The sequence below is a fragment of the Dendrobates tinctorius genome, unplaced genomic scaffold, assembly GCF_039654945.1.
Source record: "Dendrobates tinctorius isolate UK_male_01 unplaced genomic scaffold, ASM3965494v1 ptg000084l, whole genome shotgun sequence".
NCBI lineage: Eukaryota > Metazoa > Chordata > Amphibia > Anura > Dendrobatidae > Dendrobates > Dendrobates tinctorius.
The window spans coordinates 47,096,787-47,121,792 of NW_027361752.1; the positions used below are offsets into that span (position 1 = coordinate 47,096,787).

At 46.2% G+C, this 25,006-nt stretch overlaps 1 protein-coding gene across 4 annotated transcripts in view; it reads left to right on the top strand.

Annotated features, from left to right (window-relative positions):
• The window catches only part of LOC141097458 (uncharacterized), a 100,675-nt gene that overhangs the window by 11,861 nt on the left and 63,808 nt on the right, over nucleotides 1-25,006 (top strand). The window contains exon 1 of one of the 4 annotated variants that reach the window (XM_073584649.1): nucleotides 20,642-20,738. The exons of 1 other annotated variant lie outside the window; for it this stretch is intronic. The gene's annotated coding sequence lies outside the window, so the exon portion shown is untranslated. Of the gene's footprint in view, nucleotides 1-20,641; nucleotides 20,739-23,162; nucleotides 23,411-25,006 lie in introns of those variants that run through there. 2 more of the 4 variants (XM_073584647.1, XM_073584651.1) reach the window with 2 other exon arrangements.

Consider the following 25,006-nt stretch of genomic DNA (forward strand, 5'->3'; position numbering starts at 1 on the left):
TCAAGGGCCTGAGGCTCTGAGTGCCCCATGGCTAAATTGCCTTTATTATAATGTTTTGTGCACTGCCATTGGTGGCACATATTCTGGCAAAGAGATTTCATGCCGCTCCGCTGCCAAAGATACTGAATGGCAGTGCAGCTCCAGGGGAGCTCCTGTCACCTCTGCTGTGATGCACCAGTGTGATGACATCATCAGCTGGCGTCAGCGTGATGATGACATTGTGCCAGCATCTACATGCTGGCAACAAGTAGAAGTCGAGCCTCGGGGACTGGAGCAGAACACTGTGGGAATGGGACTGAGATGAGCACGTGTTTTTTTTTTTCATTTGTGTATGGGACGTGTGCCTATATATAGGGGCTATGTTAGGGCTCTTACTGTGTATAGGGAGCTATGTGGGGTCTCATCTTACATATAGGGAGTTATATACAGTAGCTCATACTGTATATACGAGGGGCGATCCAAAAGTAATGATAATCAATAATAAACACAATGAATATAGTCAAAAAAATTTTTTATTTTTCTACATAGTCTCCTAACAAGTCTATACATTTAGTTCATCTCTTTTCTAAACTTAGAATTCCCTTCGAAAAAAATTCTTGATCTTGACCCTCAAAAAACTCCCCAACAGCGGTTATCACGTCGCTATTGTCGTCAAATTTCTTGCCCCGGAGGTGTTCCTTGAGCCGAGGAAAGAGAAAGAAGTCACTGGGGGCTAGATCTGGCGAATAGGGGGGGTGTTCCATCAGCTCAAAGCCCGCTTCTTGAATGGTAGCCATGGCAACTGCAGCTTTGTGAACCGGTGCGTTATCTTGGTGAAACAGCACTCCAGCCCGCAGTTTGCCGCGCCTTTTCTCTTTGATAGCCTCCCGCAATCTTCTTATTTGTTCTGCGTAGTAGGAGCCCGTAATAGTGGCTCCCTTCTCCAAATAGTCCACCATAATAATTCCTTCAGCGTCCCAAAAAACGGACACCATAACCTTCCCTGCTGAGCTTGACACTTTGAATTTCTTCGGCGTCGGTTTGTCGGCTCGTTTCCATGTCATCGATTGTTGTTTAGTTTCGGGATCAAAGTGGTGGATCCAGGTCTCATCCATGGTCAAAAAACGTGATAAAAAATTCTCCTTTTCTGCTTGGAACTTTTCGAGATTTGCTATTGAAATATCAACTCGTTTCTTCTTTTGCTCGTCGGTTAACATTTTTGGCACCCAACGCGCGGAGACCTTTCTCATATGCAATTCTTTTGCAAGGATTCTTTGAAAACTGCCATATGAGATCCCTGTGACCTCAGCTACATGCCTGGTAGTCACTCTTCGATCTGCCAACACAACTTCTTCAACTTTTTTCACGTTTTCTTCATTGAGGGACGTGGATGGGCATCCTTCGCGATGTTCATCTTCCGTCGATGTTCTTCCCAGCTTAAATTCCTTGGCCCAGCGTGCAACTGTGGAATATGGAGGAGAAGAGTTCCCCAATGTTTCCACCAAGTCGCTGTGTATGTCTTTGGTAGACATTTTTTTCAAGCAGAGGTATTTGATGACAGCTCTGAGCCCGTTTTTTTCCATTTTGATGTTCACTCCTTGGCAGTTCATATTCAAATGAATGTAGCTCCCGGGAATCGTGGCCTAAAGAAGTGATTTTTTTTTCCTAGACTAGTGGGTACCTAAGAGAGAAGAAAACATTTTAGTTTAATTTCTGTGTGCAATAGAAATAACCGATTATCATTACTTTTGGATCGCCCCTCGTAGAGTTAGGTCGGGGTCATCCGTGTGTAATGGGTTTGCAATTCGATGATGCGATTTTCTCGCCCTTATGTATCAGTATGACATGCGTATGGCTTTACATTTCTCACTGATTTCCCCATTGAATTTAATGGCTCAATGGGCTGAAATGAAGAAATTGTGTACGTATTTGTAGCAACCTACACTGATGGTCCATGTGGTGTCAGATTTTTTCTTGCACCCATAGACTTGCATTGGCGAGACTCGGCCGATATACGCGTACAATCACAGCATGCTGTGATGTCACTCGCACGCTGAATATGCCCAAGAAAAAAAAACAGGGGAAGGCACTGCGCCGAAACGTGCGTTGGGGTGGGCGGAGCCACAGTCCTCTCAGGCATACATATATTACCTCTCATTGTTGTTCTGCATGGCTACGCTTGTTTTTTTTGTGGCGGTTTAACCCCTGAGGGACTCTTTTTTGCACTCCCAGTGTTGATTTACATGGACATCATTGTTTCCTTATTAACACTATCTACGTAGTTTTACTTGCCAGCACAATGCACTTTTCCAAGCAGACTCCTGTTACAATTGTATATTTGTCCTGATTGCCTATTTTTAGCCGTGGCTCCATCTAGTCGGCTTACCACTGTCATCCTTGTCTTTTTACATTTTTGCATATTGTGTCTTGTTATTTCATATCAATAAAGCAATAGGTGAAAATAAAACAAAACCTTTAATCCGTTAATTAAAAGACTACTAACATGTCACCCAAATGTGAATAAGACGCATAAAAAATGCCAATCTGATGGGTGGGCCCTAAAAAAAGGGAACCACCTAGATGCATTAAGGATATACAGTTGTGGCCAAAAGTATTGACACCCCTGCAATTTTCTCAGATAATACTCAGTTTCTTCATGAAAATGATTGCAAACACAAATTCTTTGGTATTGTTAGCTTCATTTAATTTGTCTTAAATGAAAAAACACAAAAGAGAATGAAGCAAAACATTGATCATTTCACACAAAACTCCAAAAATGGTCCAGACAAAAGTATTGGCACCCTCAGCCTAATACTTGGTTGAACAACCTTTAGCCAAAATAACTGCGACCAACCGCTTCCGATAACCATCAATGAGTTTCTTACAATGCTCTGCTGGAATTTTAGACCATTCTTCTTTGGCAAACTGCTCCAGGTCCCTGATATTTGAAGGGTGCCTTCTCCAAACTGCCATTTTTAGATCTCTCCTCAGGTGTTCTATTGGATTCAGGTCTGGACTCATTGCTTGCCACCTTAGAAGTCTCCAGTGCTTTCTCTCAAACCATTTTCTAGTGCTTTGTGAAGTGTGTTTTGGGTCATTGTCCTGCTGGAAGACCCATGACCTCTGAGGGAGACCCAGCTTTCTCACACTGGGCCCTACATTATGCTGCAAAATTTGTTGGTAGTCTTCAGACTTCATAATGCCATGCACATGGTCAAGCAGTCCAGTGCCAGAGGCAGCAAAGCAACCCCAAAACATCAGGGAACCTCCGACATGTTTGACTGTAGGGACCGTGTTCTTTTCTTTGAATGCCTCTTTTTTTCTCCTGTAAACTCTATGTTGATGCCTTTGCCCAAAAAGCTCTACTTTTGTCTCATCTAACCAGAGAACATTCTTCCAAAATGTTTTAGGCTTTTTCAGGTAAATTTTGGCAAACTCCAGCCTGGCTTTTTTATGTCTCGGAGTAAGAAGTGGGGTCTTCCTGGGTCTCCTACCATACAGTCCCTTTTCATTCAGATGCCGATGGATAGTACGGGTTGACACTGTTGTACCCTCGGACTGCAGGGCAGCTTGAACTTGTTTGGATGTTAGTCGAAGTTCTTTATCCAACACCCGCACAATCTTGCGTTGAAATCTCTTGTCAATTTTTCTTTTCCGTCCATATCTAGGGATGTTAGCCACAGTGCCATGGGCTTTAAACTTCTTGATGACACTGCACACGGTAGACACAGGAACATTCAGGTCTTTGGAGATGGACTTGTAGCCTTGAGATTGCTCATGCTTCCTCACAATTTGGTTTCTCAAGTCCTCAGACAGTTCTTTGGTCTTCTTTCATCTCTCCATGCTCAATGTGGTACACACAAGCACACAGGACAGAGGTTGAGTCAACTATAATCCATGTCAACTGGCTGCAAGTGTGATTTAGTTATTGCCAACACCTGTTAGGTGCCACAGGTAAGTTACAGGTGCTGTTAATTACACAAATTAGAGAAGCATCACATGATTTTTCGAACAGTGCCAATACTTTTGTCCACCCTCTTTTTTATGTTTGGTGTGGAATTATATCCAATTTGGCTTTAGGACAATTCTTTTTGTGTTTTTTCATTTAAGACAAATTAAATGAAGATAATAATACCAAAGAATTTGTGTTCGCAATCAGCAATCATTTTCAGGAAGAAACTGAGTATTATCTGACAGAATTGCAGGGGTGTCAATACTTTTGGCCACAACTGTAGATTGTCACCTGATAATCTGTTGCATAGGTGAACAAAATATCTAGAATCTGGAATCTATTTGGATCGGATTTTATCTCCGTTTGTTTCTTCTCTTCAATCTTTTGTTCAAGATACACCTGATCTCCTTCGTCGATTAGAAGGACTTACCATTGATCCTCAGTCATATTTGGCAAGTATAGATGTTGAGACACTGTATTCGTCTATACCTCATGTACATGGTCTGGAAGCTGTCAAATATTTTTTGAACATGAGAGGGTGTCAGTACCGAGAACATAACCATTTCATATTAAAGCTCCTTCGATTTTGTCTAACACGCAATTTTTTCACATTTAACCATAAGATTTACCACCAGCTGAGGGGGACCGCCATGGGGAGCCCCTGTGCGCCGGCTGATGCGAATCTCCTCCTTGGCTGGTGGGAGGAGACGGAAGTGTTCAGGAATGACCATTTGGATGGTTCATCTATGTGATGTCCCTGATTTATGGACACGGTACATAGATGATATTTTCATCGTATGGAAAAGCTCAGTTGAGGAGTTTGGTGAATTTGTGGCTAAACTCAATTGCAACGATATAGGATTATTTTTTACATCAGTAATTGAGACTTCGAGACTGCCCTTTCTTGATATTCTCATTGAGAAAAACGAAAAAGGAGACTTGGTGGCCTCCACATATAGGAAGCCAACGTCCACTAACTCCTTATTGCATTGGGGCAGCCATCACCAGCAACATTTTAAGAGAGCCATCCCTAAGGGACAGTATCTTAGGGTTCAAAGAAACTGTTCCGATATCTTGACTTTTGAAACTCAGGCTAGAGATTTGAGGGATAGATTCCTAGATAGGGGTTATCCCCGGAATGTACTAAAAGAGGCTTACCAAAGAGCCAAGGGCTGTGAGCGGGTTGAATTATTGAACTCCAACAACAACAAAAAAACTTTGGAGAATGACACTCTAAGGTTCATCACAACATATGACAATGGGGCGATTCCAGTGAGGAACATCATTAAAAAACACTGGTCTATCCTACAGATGGAAAATGATATTTCTCCTCATTTAAGTAACCATCTTCAAATCACCTACAAGAAAGCTAGGTCACTCAATGATAGACTCGTGCATAGTCATTTTTCCACCCCAACTATTAAAACATGGCTCGATAGTGACGTCGTGGGTTGCCACAAATGTGGCTATTGTGTTGCTTGTCAACACATTGATGTTGGTAAGAGCTTTGTAAGTAACGTAACGGGGAAAAGTTATTCCATTAAACACTTTGTGAATTGTAGTACCAAAGGCGTTATCTATAAAGCGACTTGCACTTGCGGACTAGAATATGTGGTTAAAACCATTCGTGAATTTAGGAGGAGGATTGGTGAGCATGTGGGTGATGTGTTACACAAGAGGGACACCCCAATTTCTAGACACATCCATAGTGTACATGATGGACAAATTGGATTCCTCAAATTTACCGCCATTGACAAGGTTTTTAAACCGCAGAGGGGGGCAACTAGGACCAGTTGCTTCTACAACGAGAGGCTAAGTGGATTTTTTATTTGGGCACAGTTATACCCAAAGGCCTCAATGATCAGATTAATTTCGGATATTTTATTTGAATTCTTCCTTGGTCTCTTGCTTTTCACCTACAGTATCTAAGCATCATACATTATGCTATAATCTCTCTTTTGTCACCTTATATCAGGATTTGCATATATATATTTTTTTTGGAATACATTTCTTGTCGTCCCTCTTGTTTTTTTGCCCCCCAATATATGTCTTAATAAATGAGCACTTTTTTCAGAAGTGGTATGCAACAGTAATTAGTATCCCGACAATTGATTTTACATATCATGTGGAAAGGATTATGTTCTATGATCCGGTCTTCAGTCAGCGGCACCTAATTAGTGACGCTATTGTGATGCGCTGTATAGGGCGGACCATTGTTTGCCGCCCGGTGTTTCAGTCGGGGTCAGTGCTCCTATTGTTGCTGCACTCTATGTGCTGGGCTGATTCTTCCGTGGATCGGATGCGGGTTGCATTTGACTGGTGCACTCATTGGGCTGATGTCACTGGAAGTGAGGCTAATACGTATCGTGCTGCCTCTGTGTGTTCTCCCGCGGACCGGAAGTAGGTCATGTCTGCATGTGTGCGCATTGTATTTGGCGCCGCTGGAGGGGGAGCTGGACCCTCCAGCCAGGGAGGCAGGCGTGTGTTGTGCCGCCCCTGGGCATTCCCTGCGGACCGGAAGTCGGTAGTTTTTCCCGGGTGCACATTGTGCATTGGCGTCGCTGGAGGTGGAGTTGCGCCCCCAGTGGGTGTTCTGGGTTTTTTTTTTTTTGCCGTGCGTTCCACGGCCCGGAAGTGGCGTGGTTTTTAATGGCGTTTGCCCGGGATGCCGGTAACAAGTGGCTCGTTTAGGGGGGAACACATATGCGGCATATGAGGTAATTAATTATGGCGACAGGTGTTAACAACTATGTGTGATCTCACATGAAGTGACGTTATCTATAAATATGCCCCTTTTTCCTCCACTTCCTGCAGACAGCATTGAGAGTGGAAGGATTTGTCTCCTCTTAGTAATAGCACTATGGCACTTTACAAGTTAAGTCCCCTGAAGATTGTACTTGGATGAAACGCGTTGGGACACCCCCTTAGGGAAAGTGTAGGGCATGTGCAATTTAGGGTGAGCTGTGGACTGCCCTTGTTAGGGCGGGAGTTTGGGGATTAGGTGACTGCTAGCCCTTTAGGGATTTGACAGGGTATTGTCTTCCCTTATCTGCACTCCATTCGGACCGAACAGAGGATCCTTGGAGACTCCCGACCCATCATCTTATTCGGTGAGATTGTTCCTTTTATATTACTATCTCACCTGATTGTCTATTTATGTGGTCCTGAGAGACCCTTTTGGCACTTTGCATTGTATATATATATATATGTGCAATTAGGTTATGGCATTCATGCGTGGAATTGTTTTTTATTGCTGTACCTTCTAGATATTTTGTTCACCTATGCAACAGATTATCAGTGGTTCCCTTTTTTTAGGGCCCACCCATCAGATTAGCATTTTTTATGCGTCTTATTCACATTTGGGTGACATATGTTAGTAGTCTTTTAATTAGCGGATTAAGGCTAAGTGCACACGTAGCAGAAAATTTCTGCTGGAAAACCTGACTCCCTTCCCAGAAACCGTGCGTCTTTTCTGCGCGTTTTCACCGCGATTTTTGCGCGTTTTTATGCGTTTTTTCCTGCGCGTTTTCTAAACGCATGGAAATAATCAGAAACGCGGAAAAATCCGCGAAATTAATGAGCATGCTGAGTTTTTTTTTACCGCAATGCGGTTTTTTCACGGTAAAAAACACATCAATGTGCACAAAAAGTGGAAAATGTATAGAAATGAATGGGAAGCTTATTTTTCGCATTTTTCCCGCGGATTTTTTGGCAAATCCGTGGAAAAAAACGCTGTGTGTGAACACAGCCTTAAGGTTATGTTTTATTTTCACCTATTGCTTTATTCATATCTATTTGTTTTGGGTGAGATCCTATTTATGTCAATTTTTGACAGAAATTGCGTTATGCTTTATTGATTGTTATTTCAATAAAGATTCATGCTTTTATTTAGTTGGTTCATGAGTTGTGCTTTTTCTCCATTTCAATTTCTTTATGATTGCACGTTAGCTCTCTTTTATATCTGTGCACCCTTGCATGCTACCAGTTTCACTATTTGTGGGTGCTGGTCTGGTATATTGTTTTTGCAGGTCTTAATTATGTAGCAGAGGTTGGGGTAGCCCCCTCATAGAATATAATGCAGCACCCCACAAAATATGCAACCCCCTCATTAGGTATAATGTAGTCCCCACCATAGAATATAATGCAGCCCACTCATATAGTATAATGCAGCCCCACCACAGAATATAATGCAGTCCCATCATAGAGTATACTGTAGCCCCTCATCATAGGGCATAATTTTGCCCCCTCATATAGTGTAATGTATAATGATTTGACCTGTCTCTTTAAGAAAGGAAATCTTGTGACTGGAAGGTTATAGACAGGAAGTGGGTTGGGAGAGTTGCAGTTTCAGTTTAGCCAGAGGAGAGAAATGTTATGCTGTGTGCTGGAGGAAGAAGGAGAAGAATAAAATACAGTTAAAGCGTTCTCTCTTGAATTCCTTATACCTTGTGGACATTACATATAGTATGATGTAGCACCCCAGAATATAATGTAGTCCCCTGAGAGAATAATGCAGCCCCCCATAGAGTATACTGTAGCCCCCAGAATATAATGTAGTCACCTGAGAGAAAAATGCAGTCGCCCCACAGAATATAATGTAGCCCCCTCATAAAGTATAATGCAGCCCCTCTCCACCTCCATCATTGTTCTCCCCCTCCACCCCATCATTGTCCTCATCACCACCTCCATCATTGCCTTCTCCCCCACCACCCCTATCATTCTCCCCCACCAAACCCATCATTGCCCATTCCACCACCTCAAACATTGCCTCCTCCCCCACCATCATTGTCCTTTACACCACAACCATCATTGCTTTCTCCCTCACCACCCGTTCATTACCAATTTCAACACCTCCATCATTGCCTCCCCTCACCCCCATCATTGCCCATTTCATCACCTCCATCATTGCCTCCCCCCACCCCCATCATTGCCCATTTCATCGTCTCCATCATTGCCTCCCCCACCACCATCATTTCCCATTTCATCACCTCCATCATTGCCTCCCCCCACCCCCATCATTGTCCATTTTATCACCTCCATCATTGCTTTCTCCCCCACCACCCCATCATTGTCTATTTCATCACCTCCATCATTGCCTCCCCCACCACCATCATTGCCCATTTCATCACCTCCATTATAGCCTCCCCCCACCACCATCACTGTCCTTCCACACCACCCCATCATTGCCAACACACACAGCACTGCACCTCCTTCGGATCTCCGGTGGACCAGTCCAACCCTGGCTACAGCCAGCGTACATTGCGAATTCTTTGCAAGCTTTTCTCTCGATCCCAGCTATGATCTCTCTGTAATGTGTTGCTTCTAGCGCCGTAACGGGGTGACTCAAGGACATGCAGTCCCCGGTCTCCGGATTCTGCTCCCAGGATCAGAAATCGCTGGTTGCCCAGGAGTCCGGTCTCCTGTTTTCTTTTGTAAATTCTAGGGTGAGCTTCTCATAGCTCCAACTCCGGGACCCTCCATGCTTCTTTTGTTCTTTTCCCTTCCTCCACACTGCCCTCTACTACTTCCTTACTCCTGCTCCTAGCCAGAATAGGCAGTCACCCTATATACTAGGGGCTTGTGCTCGCCCTTCTGGTCAGGGATGAGCTTGTGTGTGGATGCATGGTTTACTTAATGTAGGGAGATCCAGCTACTTCCAGACATGACACCACCACCGGTTTAGGGATGCGATACTATTGTGGCAGCCAGACCGCAGGGGCGCCACACCTGCACCTCACCAAACCCTATACACAGAAGCGCCCATGCAAGTCAATATGCAGGCAAGTCATCATGTTGCGGTCAGCCACACAGTCCCAGCTCCATGTGTGGCAGAAACTGTGCACATTATACAAGTCACTGGACTGAATACCTATGCTGCACCATACTTTCCTGTGTTCCTGGGTCAAAAAGCCGTAGACAATCTGAATAAAACTACACAGCAAGCAAGCCTTTCCAAAATCAGAGAAAATCGACATCTGACTTTGTAAGGTACATGGTTTGCCACAAACTTAATAAAATCGGTCTCACAAGGTTTGATGATCAACCTGAAAACTATAGAGGTTGGAATTGTGCCTTCAGGAGGGTGTGGCCTAAGGCTACTTTCACACTAGCGTTTTTTTTGCGCTGCGTTTGGAGCGCACATGAAACGCATGTCAAAAGCGCATGCAAACGCTTGTAAACGCTGCGTTATTTTGTATCATTATTGTGCGCATTACAACAAAAAATCGCACCGTTTTTATGCGTTTGTAAGCGTTTTACATGCGTTTGCATTTTTTATGCGCAATAAACAGGAGAAAAAATCCTTGAAAAATTCTTGCAACACACTCCACCAATGGTACACCAGTGGGCGTGTCTATGGAAATTCTTTATATAGACCCTGTTTACACCTGAATTCTTCACATTTGCTTGCACTTGACTTGAGAAACATGGATCTGCGCTGGAAGAGCTTTTACTTTGACTTGGATCTGGATATGAGGACGGCTCAGGCTTATGCCGTTGCTTGCCATGAACAGAGGGAGAGAGAGAGGCAGCGAAGACGGCAGCAGCGGCGTATGTGGATACATCCGATTATGGAACTCTGGGAGAGCCGTGGAGCGTACCACACCCTCTACAGCGAGCTCCAGGCAAACCCGGAGAAATTTACGGATTATACCCGGATGACCCAAGAAACATTTAACTATTTACGGGTCAAAGAAGTCATCCGGAGACAAGACACGCAGCTCCGGCGTGCGATTACTCCTGAGGAACGGCTCCTGGTCACATTAAGGTACGTAGTTTTGCTAAACCAATGTCTGCTGAATTTTCTTGCTTGTGACATATACTCTTCCAAATCTGGCATAATTACAGTTCAGCCATGTCGTTAACTACAGGCTGCGTTAATTTTTGGATGGCATGTATTGAACCAAAGGCTGCAGAATTTTTTTTAATTTAACGTGTTAAAAAAATTATGTATACACAAATATTAATTATTGTTTTCTTTGTGTCACAGATTCCTGGCTACTGGAGAGACCCTCTCGTGACTGCGCTTCCAGTACCGAATTGGAATCTCCACGTTGTCTGGAATTGTAGCGGACACCTGCCGAGCTCTCTGGAACGTTCTTTGTCCCAAATTCATGCCCATGCCAACCGCAGAAGAGTGGTTGGAAATCGCCGAAAGATTCTGGACTGTCTGCAATTTCCCTGTTTGGGAGCAGTGGATGGGAAACACATCCGGATTATCAAGCCCAAAAGAACAGGCTCTGAGTTCTATAACTACAAAAAGTACTTTTCTACTGTACTCATGGCCATTGCAGATGCAGACTGTATGTTTATTGCAGTGAACGTTCCGAGCTCTCTGGAACGTTCTTTGTCCCGAATTCATGCCCATGCCAACCGCAGAAGAGTGGTTGGAAATCGCCAAAAGATTCTGGACTGTCTGCAATTTCCCTGTTTGGGAGCGGTGGATGGGAAACACATCCGGATTATCAAGCCCAAAAGAACAGGCTCTGAGTTCTATAACTACAAAAAGTACTTTTCTACTGTACTCATGGCCATTGCAGATGCAGACTGTATGTTTATTGCAGTGGACATTGGGGCATTTGGCCGTGGGAATGACACCCAGGCTTTTAAGACCTCGGACATGGGCAGGAGGTTGTATGGCAACAACTTCAATTTCCCCATGCCACGGCCTCTTCCCAACACCGAAGGTCCGCCACAGTCATTTGTAATGGTTGGTGATGAAGCATTCCAGATGTGCCAACACCTCCTCAAACCCTACTCCAGCCGGGACTTGGACCACAACAAAAGAATTTTCAATTACAGGCTGACCAGGGCCAGGAGAACAGTAGAGTGTGCCTTCGGTATCCTTGTATCTAGATGGCGCATTCTTGGCACAGCTATTAATCTGAAACTGGAAACCGTGGATGAGGTGGTCAAGGCCTGTGTTGTTCTACATAACTTTGTACTTTCTCGAGAGCACCTGAACTTTGATCTTGATGATGTTGATCCTAATCCATTGCCTGAATTTACACAGCACCCTCTCAGGTCATGCGTTGAAGTTGGCCAAATGAGGGACCAATTTGCGGCATACTTCAACTCAGATGTAGGACGGGTGGAATGGCAAGAGCAAATGGTTTAAAAAAATTATATTGCATGTTCTTTGTATGTTAATAAAAAAACTGTTTTGATACCTGTACTGAGTGCATTCTCTGCGTTTACACTCCCAATACCATTAGCAAGTAGCCCGGTGTATCAGTGAATTTATGATGCTGTGTTTTGTGCATCATGAATTCACTAATACTCCAGAGTAGGTGACTATGTAGATTATGTGGCTATTTACAAGGTATATCTATAGTTCCTTGCCTTTTTGTCTAATAGTTAAATGAGAACAATAGATATGCCTTGCACTCAACACCATCCTCTATAGCCATGGTTTTCAAAATGTAGTTCTAAATGTCAACCAACATATCATGTTTACTTTTTTTTAAAAAAATTTTTTAACTCAAATTTAATTACTTAAAACATGCTATGTTGGTTTGCTTTAAATACTGTAGTTGGGAAACCCTGCTCAATTCAGTGTGTGCAATACACCAGATATCTCAATTACTGACGTTTCTTGTGTCAGTCTTGGAGATATGTTTTGTCAACGAAACCAATCTACATGACTTGTCTTTTTCACAGCAGTGTCGACATTCTAGTAATATTGCACAGACAGACTGGATCCAGCAGGGTTCCCCAACTCCACTCCACAAGGTCCACCACCAGATCATGTTGTAATGAAATCCATAGCTCCGTTGATAACTGTTTCACAAGAGCCCCAAAAAAAGAGGATTCCATACAACATGATCTTTTGGTGGACCTTGAGGACTGGAGTTGGGGAACCCTGCTGGATCGAGTATGTGCAATATTACTAGAATGTAGAGACTGTTGTTGAAAAGGCAAGTCATGTAGATTTGGTTTGTTGACATCACACATATCTCCAAGACTGACACTAGAAACATGTCTCACACAAGAAACAGTAATGGAGATATATGTTGTTGCAAAAATGCTAAGTGTACGGCGCAGTGTGTGTACGGCGCAGTGTGTGTACGGCGCGATAGACACAGTAACCAATCCAAATTTTTTGAAAGCACAAGTGCACATTTATTTTGTAACAAAAAAGAACCCCAAAATTTTTTTATTAGGAATGACGTTTGGGGGAAGATTGGGAGACTTTGGGTGTGTGGAGAGACGAGGAACGACTGGAGGTAGAGGAAGGGGTTCTAGGAGAAGGGGCGACAAAAGTACTGGGGGAAGGGAGCTCTGGAATGGACATTGAGCCAGCTTGAGACACATTAGGAGGAGATGGTGGATGGACAAAGTTTTTTTTTCTTCTTCTTTGGCGCAGGAATATCCTGCCCGGACCGACTTGCAGCCTGTGACCGCCTTACTTTTGTTGACCGCCTGGTGACGATGGACTGTGGCGTTGCCCTGTAAAATAGGGAATGCGGATCACCCCTTTGCTGCTCTGTGGTGGCGGTGCTGCTAGAAGTGGCGGTGCTCCTAGGAGAGAAATTTGGGTCGGTGCTCTGAGCAGGAGGCTGCCTGTCTGGGATCTCATCCAAAGTTCTTGGGGGACTCAGAGGAGGAGAATTGGTGGCGGTTATGTTGACATGAGGAGTGGTGGTGGTGCTCTGTTGCTGAGGAGTGCTGGCGGTGCTCCTTTGCTGAGGAGTGCTGGCGGTGCTCTGTTGCTGCGGAGTGCTGGCGTTGCTCCTTTGATGAGGAGTGCTGGTGGTGCTCTGTTGCTGCGGAGTGCTGGCGGTGCTCTGTTGCTGCGGAGTGCTGGCGGTGCACCTTTGGTGTTGACTGGTGGTGTCGGTGGCCCAAGCAGGTTCTGTGGTGGTTTGGCTCCAAGCTGGTGGTGCTGTGGCGGTGGTGGTGCTCCATACAGGAGCAGCTCTTGCCATAGTGGTGGTGGCGGAGGAGTGTCCAGCAGCACTCAGACTTGAGGTGGTGTAGTGATGTCCGGCTTCGCTGGGAATGCAAGTGGCCGTGCAGTGGTATGCAGCAGAAGTCAGTAGTGTGGTAAAGCGAGTCAGCGGTGGAACTGTTGGAAATGACACCACTGACTGCTGAACATACCGATTCTGCTGCATAGCCTGCAAGTAAGCAGTGTTGCAGGCCTTTAACACACTCAGCTGTTGCTCAGGACTAAGGTGTTCCGCCATGCCCTGTTCAATTTTACTGTAAAAATGGTGCGCTGGTCTGCTGAGGTCGGCCTCCAGACGGTCAAGGAGCTGGTCAACAGAGTGGAAGTGGTGTTCCATGTGGTTAAAACCACGTTCCATGTGGTTAAAACCACGTTCCATCAGGGAAAAACCGCTTTCCGTTCTGGCGGCCAGCGCCTTGAGGCTGGCCTTAAAGGCCTTGCTCAAGTGCATGAACTCGGGCATGACATTCCTGTCCAAGGCCCTCTGCCGCTGGCGGGTAGTGCCCGCATAACCAGTGGCAGAGACCTGAGACAGGGGAACACCTGATGGACCAGCTTCCTGGTCACCAGCTGTCTGTGTTGCTGACCTGCAAGATGCTTCCTGGCTGTCGGATGGCTGGGACGGGTCCGAGGTCGATCGATGAAGAACCGCTCCCGGGACAGGTTGCAGGGTGCTGCTCCAAGTGCTGTGGATAGAAAGGGAAAACATGAGTATCATGCATTTACAAGAAGCATAACCTGTGGAATAGAAAAGCACATAGTAATAACAAACCAAAAAAAAAAAACACTTACGCTCTGCTGGCAAGGACCGGTCTCAGGAAAGCCAACTCGCGATGATAGCGGTACTTTCTTCTGCGCCTTGCCGCAGAACCACTCCGAACCTGTCCCTCAGCACGAACATCAGTGTTGAAGCGGTCCTTCATCGGGCACCAACGTGTGCGGATTTTGTTCACGGTTGGCAAAAAAAGAAAAAAAAAATTAGAAAATGCACTTAAGGCAACTTAAAGGGAATCTGTCACCCTTTTTAGCCTCTATTGGCTGCCGGCATAGACATCGGGGGCTTATCTACAGCATTCTGTAATGCTGTAAATAAGCCCCCGATATAACCTGAAAGAAAAGAAAAACACGTTATATTATACCCACCGAGGTGGGCGGTCCGGTCCGATGGGTGTCGCCGTCCTGTCCGGCGCCTCCCTTCTTCATGCGATGGCTTCCTCTTCTCCCGTCCTGTAATGGCTCCGGCGCATTGCTCTGCAATGTTGAGGGCAGAATTCTGCAGTGCGCAGGCGCCAGACCTCTCCCGACGCCTGCGCACTGCAGGACTCTGCTCTGCCCTCAACAGGGCAGAGCAGTGCGCCTGCGCCGGAGCCATTACAGGACGGGAGAAGAGGACGCCATCGCATGAAGAAGGGAGGCGCCGGACGGGATGGCGACACCCATCGGACCGGACCACCCACCTCGGTGAGTATAATATAACGTGTTTTTCTTTTCTTTCAGGTTATATCGGGGGCTTATCTACAGCATTACAGAATGCTGTAGATAAGCCCCCGATGTCTATGCCGGCAGCTAATAGGGGCTAAAAAGGGTGACAGATTCCCTTTAATTATCAGCACACACACCGGATAGAACTTTGAAAACAGTCACTGCTGCAGCACAAATAAAATTCTAGACACAATGCAGTCACTGTTGATACTGAGGACACTGTTATGTTTCCTGCTAGAATATATGTATCAGCGAAAACAACAGTATCATCAGGAGCAAGAGTGAAAACAGGATCAAGACAACAGTTGAAAAAGCAATCACAGTTTTCCACAAGGCATTGGTGTTTTAAATGCAAGAATATATCTTGCCAAAAAAACACCAGCACCATCAGGACCATAAATCAATGCAGCAGTTAAAGACACAAATCAATCACAGTTTGCCACAAGGCATTGGTGCTTTTCATGCAAGAATATATCTTGCCAAAAAAAACACCAGCACCATCAGGACCATAAATCAATGCAGCAGTTGAAGACCAAAATCAATCACAGTTTTCCACAAGGCATTGGTGCTTTTCATGCAAGAATATATCTTGCCAAAAAAAACACCAGCACCATCAGGACCATAAATCAATGCAGTATCACAGAGCATCTTTATACTTACTGAACGCCCTTTTGGAGGCTGCAGAGGCGCTGTCCCAGCCATCCATCATCGCTGCGGCCACCTCATTCCAGAGCTGCCGGGTCACCACTGTGTCTTTGTACTGCTGGTCACGGCTGTCCCACAATGGGATACGCTCCTCAACAAGGCGGATAAGGTGCTCGTTGTTGATGTAGACTTCATCATCCCATTGTGGAACCTAGAAAAAAAAAAAATAGAATGTTTAGAATTTTGGAAAAGATACAAAAAGAAACAGAAAAGAAGCAAGATAAATAAAGACAGAAAAAAAAATATATATATACACTCACATTGCGTCTCCTTGCCACGACTTGACTACGCTGCTCCCGCTCAGACGGCTCCCGCTTAGACTGCTCCCGCTCAGACCGCTCCCGCTCTTCTTCTTCAGTGCCCGTGTGCGATGTCTGTAAAGAAAGAAAAAATTAAAACACATTTCTAGAAGCAGCTATACTTACCCAAAGGCAGCAAGATTCTCACCTCACGATCAACTTGGGCCAGTTCTTGCCGTGTTGGCGAATACATTGAGCCAGAAGAAGACATGCTGAAAAGAAAAAAAAAATACATTAGTACATTATAAAATTGTACAGGACACACAGATATTATGTTGAAGAATACTCACAATTTGGCTCCTGGAGCTTGAATCCACACTTGTAGGCTCTTGTCTGCTCTCTGCAAGGCTATCTGTAGAGTAATTGTCTGACCCTGAAGACACCTTCTTTTATTTACACTCCTCCAAAACAATGTTGCTTTTTTAGGGGGAGTTCTAGACAAGTGTCTAGACATTGTTTACTCATTATCGCGTGCGCGCACAAGGCGCTGACGTGCGCGGTGCCAAGCGCTCGTCAGCGACCACATAGACTGTAATGCTATTTTTGTGCGCACATCGAGAGCACACGTGAGCGAGCAATTTTTTTAACGATGTCGATGGAAAAAAAAATGCAACATGTAGCGTGCGGCGTGTCTGGGCGCACACCTGTAAAATGCGCAGCGCACGCTAAACGCTGAAGAGCGCGTACATTGCGCGTGCGCCCAATAGCGCACGATGCGCTGCGCGATCGAACGCTAGTGTGAAACCAGCCTAAGGCTCAGGTGATGTGAGTCGCAGGTAGGGAGAGCTCCTGAGGTAAATCCTCAAAAATCTATATACATCGCAACAAATAAGAATAATTTTTGATTATTTTATCCTGGATCTACTAATAAAGGTACAGGGCACATTTTAAGACCAAATTCATAAAAATCGATCATCCCTGTAAGAAGATGTTTATCCTGTGAGTCGACGGTTAAACAAAGCCGTGCTTTATACGATCTCAGACTAATAGTCGCTTATATCGGTGACAGTCTTTCTTTTGGACTACCGTAACCTCATATAAAGTCATCAAGTACAAGTACCCGATATATTGAGGCACATCACTCTGTAATATCCAAAGCCTCAAAGTAAGGCAAAGAAATATAACAGCGACAGCGCTCCTGAGGTAAGCTGCCGTATGCCGTCAGACTCTACACCCCCTTCTCCATGCGAGTGGCGGTGGTGTATCGTCCTCCCGGCCCCTCCCATCAGTTCCTGGATCATTTTGCCACTTGGCTTCCACATTTTCTCTCCTGTGACATCCCTACCCTCATCATGGGAGATTTCAACATCCCCATTGCTCTTCCCCTCTCACCATCTGCTACTCACCTTTTATCTCTAACCTCCTCATTTGGCCTTTCGCAGCTTACTAATTCTCCAACGCATGAAGACGGAAACTCCCTCGACTTGGTCTTCTCTCGGCTTTGTGCAGTGGATGATTTTGCAAACTCCCCTCTCCCGCTCTCTGACCACAATCTTCTTTCATTCTCTATAAAGAACTGCCAGGCTGCTCAGGTCACCCCCACTGTCCAGACTTATAGAAACATACAGGCCATTAACACCCAGAAACTTATGAAGAACTTGCAGTCTTCATTGGCCCCTATCTCCTCCCTCTCATGTCCTGATTCTGCATTGAAGCATTACAATGAAACACTTCAAACTGCCCTGGATGAATTTGCACCCCCTATAAATAGAACACCACAACGCAGACGGCGACAACCCTGGCACACGGTGCAAACAAAAAAATCCAATCTACCCGAAGATTTCATCCATTTTAAGTTTATGCTTAGAACATACAACAGTGCCCTTCACCTCTCCAAACAAACCTATTTCAACACCCTCATCACCTCACTGTCCAATAACCCGAAACGTCTCTTTGACACTTTTCATTCTCTACTCAATCCAAGAGTACAGGCCCCAACCACGGAGCTCCGAGCTGACTATCTGGCCAATTACTTCAAAGAAAAAATTGACCAGATCCGACAGGAAATTATCTCCCAATCACCTCATACCATGTACTGTCCTCCCTCCCCACTGCATCTAGCTCACTCTCTGATTTTGAACCAGCCACAGAAGAAGTAAGCAGGCTCCTTGCATCTTCTCGCCCAACTACTTGCACCAGTGACCCATTTCCGTCACATCTCCTCCAGTCCCTTTTCCCTGCTGTCACCCCTCACCTAACTAAAATATTTAACCTCTCTCTCTCTTCTGGTATTTTTCCCTCCTCATTTAAGCATGCCATCATACATCCACTACTTAAAAAACCATCCCTCGACCAAAACTGTGCTGCTAACTATAGACCTGTCTCTAATCTTCTATTCATCTCTAAACTCCTGGAACGCCTGGTCCACTCCCGTCTTATCCACTATCTCTCAGAAAACTCTCTTCTCGACCCTCTCCAATCCGGTTTCCGCTCTTTACACTCCACTGAAACTGCCCTCACTAAAGTCTCTAATTATCTGCTAACAGCTAAATCAAATGGTCACTACTCCATGCTAATTCTCTTGGATCTCTCTGCAGCATTCGACACTGTGGATCATCAGCTCCTCCTCACTATGCTCCGTTCCATTGGCCTCAAGGATACCGTTCTCTCCTGGTTCTCCTCCTATCTCTCCGACCGCTCCTTCACTGTATCTTTTGCCAGTTCCTCCTCCTCTCATCTTCCCCTTACTGTTGGGGTCCCCCAAGGATCGGTTCTAGGCCCCCTCCTCTTCTCCTTGTACACTGCCCCTATTGGTCAAACAATCAGTAGATTTGGTTTCCAGTACCATCTCTATGCTGATGACACCCAATTATACGCTTCTTCTCCTGACATCACGCCAGCCTTTCTAGAAAACACCGGCGATTGTCTAAACGCTGTGTCTAATATCATGTCCTCACTATATCTGAAACTGAACCTGTCAAAGACTGAACTCCTGGTGTTTCCTCCCTCTACTAATGTACCTATACCCGACATTGCCATTTCTGTGTGTGGTTCCACTATTACTCCCCAGCAACAGGCCCGCTGTCTTGGGGTCATACTTGATTCCGAGCTTTCCTTTGCCCCCCACATTCGATCACTGGCTCGCTCTTGTCATCTGCACCTCAAAAACATTTCTAGAATTCGACCTTTTCTTACCTTTGACTCTGCAAAAACTCTTACTGTTTCTCTTATTCATTCTCGTCTCGACTATTGTAACTCTCTTCTAATCGGTCTCCCTCTTACCAAACTCTCCCCTCTCCAATCTGTCTTGAATGCTGCAGCCAGGATCATATTCCTCACCAATCGTTACACCGATGCCTCTACCTTGTGCCAGTCATTACACTGGCTACCCATCCACTCCAGAATTCAGTATAAACTTATTACCCTCACTCACAAAGCCCTCCATGGCTCAGCACCACCCTACATCTCCTCCCTTGTTTCAGTATACCACCCTACCCGCGCCCTCCGTTCTGCTGATGACCTGAGGTTAGCATCCTCAATAGTCAGAACCTCCCACTCCCGTCTCCAAGACTTTACACGTGCCGCGCCAATTCTTTGGAATGCACTTCCCAGGTCAATACGATTAGTCCCCAATCCCCACAATTTTAAGCGTGTCCTGAAAATGCATTTATTCAGACTGGCCTACCGCCTCAACACATTAACCTAATCTATCCCTGTGTGGCAGAGCCAAAAGTTTTACCATAACCAGGTTCCCAGCATCATGTTCCCACATGCTTTATGCATCCATTAGTCCTCTGTGTCTGTACTGTTACACACTTAACATTATGGCTGGTCCATACAATCAGGGCAACTGTTACCACCCACCTTTCGTGTCTACCTCTTTCCTCATAGACTATGTTTGCGAGCAAGGCCCTCATTCCTCTTGGTATTTGTTATAATCTATGTGATTACTGTTATGCTGTAATGTCTATTGTCTGTACAAATCCCCTCTGAAATGTAAAGTGCTGTGGAATATGTCGGCGCTATAAAAATAAAATTTATTATTATTATTATCCATGGAAACTGAATGCCGCGCAACCAGGGGCGGGACTACCGCGGTCGCAATGGTCGCAGCTGCGATGGGGCCCGAAGTACTAAGGGGCCCGAAGTCCTCAGAGGCCCGATCGCGGAGCTGCGGCAGCTCATTGGCAGTGCAGCTCCGTTCTTTGATTGGCTGCAACTGGCTGCTCTGTGCGCACAGGACCTGTGATGAGGTCACAGGAGGGGAGAAGTCAGGGGTCACATGATCAGGGGCCTCTGTTCGAGGCTCCTGATCGTGTGACCCCCTGACTCCTCCCCTCCTATGACCTCATCACAGGTCCTGTGCACACAGCCTTCAGTGTATATGGAGGACTCTGCCGTGCTGGTTGTCATGGTGCACTGCTGGATGAGGGTAAGTTTGTGTGGGGTGAGGGGTTTACAGGGTGGATCTAGCAGAGCCGTGTGTGTATGAGGTGTGGGGAGCTGTATGTGTACGATGTGTATGGAGAGGAGCCGTGTGTATGAAGTGTATGGAGCGCAGCTGTCTGTGTACGAGGTGTGCGGAGCGGAGCCGTGTGTGTACGAGGTGTACGGAGCGGAGCCGTGTGTGTACGAGGTGTACGGAGCGGAGCCGTGTGTGTACGAGGTGTATGAAGCAGAGATGTGCGTGTATTTTGGCATTGGGGGAGGGGGCTCATTTGAAAGTTTGCATCGGGCCCCATAACTTTGTAGTTACGCCACTGCGCGCAACAGCTAATGCCAGCAAGCGGCACCTACAATAACTTACCCTAGCCCTGTAAACGGAGACCTCTGGACTACAATCTCTATAATAAAATGTGATACAATAATAAATTATAGTGAAATTACCGCATTACCTGTGTCACGTCGCTGTCAGACACGGACTGCTGTTCCTGCCTCGGCCACTAGGAGGCGCCGGACTGTCACGTCGCCGTCAGACTCGGGGACGGCTGTTCCTGCCTCGACCACTAGGAGGCGCCGTGGTTCAGCCGTGGGTGGTGGTGACAGAGAAGGGGCTCCTGCGCAGGCATCTGGTGGGCACAGGCTCCGCTCCTCTGTCAGTCATGAGGGGTTGGTGCATCACCATCTGGCCTGGTCCTGGGGGCGGTCCAAATGATGTCATCAGACTGTGAGCCTGTGAGGGATACCCTGATCCTTCAAATACCTTGGGGCCGGTCTTGCAGGCCTCCAGATATAGTCTTGGTTTCCCCAGTGTACTAGTGTGGTATTTGCTATTGCTGACTCTGACCTTGGCCTGGATTTTGACTCTGATACTGCCTGCTGATTTTGTGCCTCTGCCGCCCGCCTTGTTTAGACCTGGACTCCTGACTACTCCTTCGGTTCCATTAATTTATCCCTTTCTGGCGACCGTCCTGCTCTGGTCCGCTGCTCTTATACAGACAGCTACCTCCTGGGCTCTGCTGTAAATCCAGATCCCTGTATAGGGGTAAAGGGTCTCGGGGTTGCTCGAGGTGCTGTCTCAATTGCAGTCCAGACTCGCACCAGGCGGTTGTCACATTCTGGAGGTCAACAATAAACACTGTCGAAATAGAAAGCTGCACTGGCTGATACCAGACAACAGCCTTTACAGTAGCTCTCCTTCAAAGCTATCTCCTGCGGCTCCTAGACCGCAATATTATAAAAGCTACAATGTTCCTTGTGCAGTAATAGTGACGTCTGCTGGAGCATAATAGCAAGCGGCGGCTGACAAAAGAGAGAGGTACCGGACAATAGCGTTTATACACTTGCCCGCCAGCAGTTCTGAGACTCAGGACCCTGTCATTTGCAATACTACAGAGGCCGCCGTGATACTCAGAGGATTACTACAATCACCGACACAACAGTGTCCCTCATACAATAACAGCGGCTCCCGCTAGATCTTAATAACAAATGGCGGCTGAAAACAGAGAGCGACCAGGATAATAGCGTTGTGCTTGTCTGTCAGCAGAGGTTCATGACACCCATAGTACGAAAGAAGCAACCCCGATACCTTGAAGGCTGCTTTAATACCGATGAAGCTGAATATTGAGCAGCGGCTGACATCAGAGAACGACAATTGCAATAGCTTTTCTTCAGAAGCAGCTGTCCGCGGTCCTAAATCATTAATATTGCAGACGCTGCAACATTCCATGAATGATAGCAGCCTCGACTGCTGGAGCTAAATAGCAGGCGGTGGCTGATATAAGAGAGCGGCTAAGACAAGAGCTTTTCTTCAGCCTTTCTCTGAAACTACTGCTTGGGATCCAAACTGTTGATCTAAACTCTTGTGACGAAGAGTTACTGTGACTCCCCCAGAAGATAGTAGCAGACACCGCTGGAGCTATATATCACGCAGTGGCTGACAACAGAGAGAGGGCTGGACAATCGCTACTAGCTGCCCTGTAGAATTAATTCAACTATTACCTTGCGGAGAGAACAATTGGAGCCCCGGGAGAGGAGCTATAAGAATCGTAAGACACCGACAGGATCCACAGCAGCTGCTCCCGTTCAGTGACATAATCATACAGCTTCGCTACCTTCCAGTGTAATAATAATAGTAATAATCTTTATTTATATAGCGCCCACATATTCCGCAGCGCTTTACAGTTTAACAGTTTCAAAACACAAGTCATAAGTAACAACATTAGCAATACAATAATTAAAGCAGAATAAGACGCCCCTGCTCGTGGGAGCTTACAATCTACAATGAGGTGAGGGAGATACAGAGTACAGGTGTGTATTTACAATGGTGTATTTATAATGATGGTCCAGCCGTCTTGAGGGAGTAAAGGATCGATGGAGTGTAATAACAAGGCGGGGCATTGGATGAGAAGGAAGTCTCAACACCCAGAATCAACAGGTTACAGGATCCCCTGCGGAGGCTGGACGTCCCAGAACCCCAACATCTTACACCCTGCAGAGACATATCTTCAGGGATCAAGTGGTGGGACAACATCTCCACAGAAGCCAGTAGGAGTTGGCGACTGGAGGCAGCAAGCAAGGTGATAGACACGGTGCTTAAGAGACAGCAGAGCTTCCTGGAGGGGTCAGGCTCTCCTCTATCATCTTGCGTCTCGAGATTCTCAGGTAAGACAACGGTCGGGTCCCTCCAGCCCACATAACCAGCCGCAATCAAAGACAAGCTGATACAAGACAAAAAGACAAAAACTTCTTGCTCACACAAACCTTCATTTACAAGCTAAAATACCCAGAACTCTATAAAGATATCATAATATAGCATTCTATATACTTTTTCTTAAAGGGATTGTTTAGCTAATCATTTTAAAGCATTGAATGTTTGTAAATATAAAGACCAACAATAAGCTTACAGTGTATAACTGATGTTGTGAGTTTTTTGGTGATTTAAGGGCCTGTCACACTAAGCGATATCACAATGTCTGATACTTACCTACGACCCGCTCCCCCGCTGGTTATCGCTGATCGTGTGAGAACGTCCTGGACTGTTTCTCGTCGTCAGCTTCCTGCGGCGCTTCCTGTGGAGAGACGAGCGACGAGCGTGGAGCCGGGCGGGAGGACGCAGGATCGCCTGGTGTGACAGGTAAGTAGCGACCCCCGACCCCTGCGATGTCGCTGGTGAGATCTGCCTGTGTGGCAGCTCACTAGCGACCACTTAGCGATGTACCAGCGATCCTGACCGCGTCATATCGCTGGTACATCGCTAAGTGTGACAGTACCTTAACAGCTTATAGTGATACCACCAACAAGCTTACATTACTGATACTTATGTTCTGTTTTGTTCTGAATTTGTAGAGATTTCAGCAATATCTACCTATCAAACTAGCCAACATAAAGCAAGATCTGAAAGTCTTAAGGCCCTGTCACACTTAGCGATGTACCAGCGATCCCGACCAGGGATATGACGCAGTCAGGATCGCTGGTACATCACTAAGTGGTCGCTAGTGAGCTGCCAAACAAGCAGATCTCACCAGTGACATCGCTGGGGACGGGGGTCAATACTTACCTGTCACACTAGGCGATCCTGCGTCCTCCCGCCCGCGTCCACGTGTCGCTCGTCGTCACAGCAGGAAGCTGACGACGAGAAACGGTCCAGGACGTTCTCGCGCGATCAGCGATAACCAGCGGGGGAGCGGTCGGAGGTAAGTATCAGACATAGCGATATCGCTTAGTGTGACAGTACCTTTACAAAATTCTTTGATTAAGAAGGAGATAAGCTCTTTGTCTTTCTCCCACCTCCCCCGGGATTGGGAATTCACTTAATTCTCAACTTATTTATTTACTTCTGGGCATCATTGACTCAGTGACTGAACTAAAATTCCTAAAGCTAGAATATATACTAAAACCATATCTCCAATCCGTTTTCAATCACAAATGGAATCAGGCAAGGTTGCCTCCTATCTCCCCTCCTATTCATACTGGCCACCAGGGGCGGGCTGGGCCGGGTGGCAGGGAGGCAAATGCCCCCTGGGGCCGCTTCCCCAGCAGCTGTGCCGGCCGCCTGCTGGTCCTGCACAGTGAGCTGCGTGCGGCCGTGTCTGCTGTGCTGTCATGCGGCCGGCAGGAGACACGGCCGCACAGGTGCGCACATCACACAGTCTGTCTCAGACACTGTCTGCGGCTTATGAGACAGACAGACTGTGTTGTGCACGCAGGCGGAGCAATGTTATTGTCTTGCGCCGCTCTACGGGCCTGAAGAGAAGACGG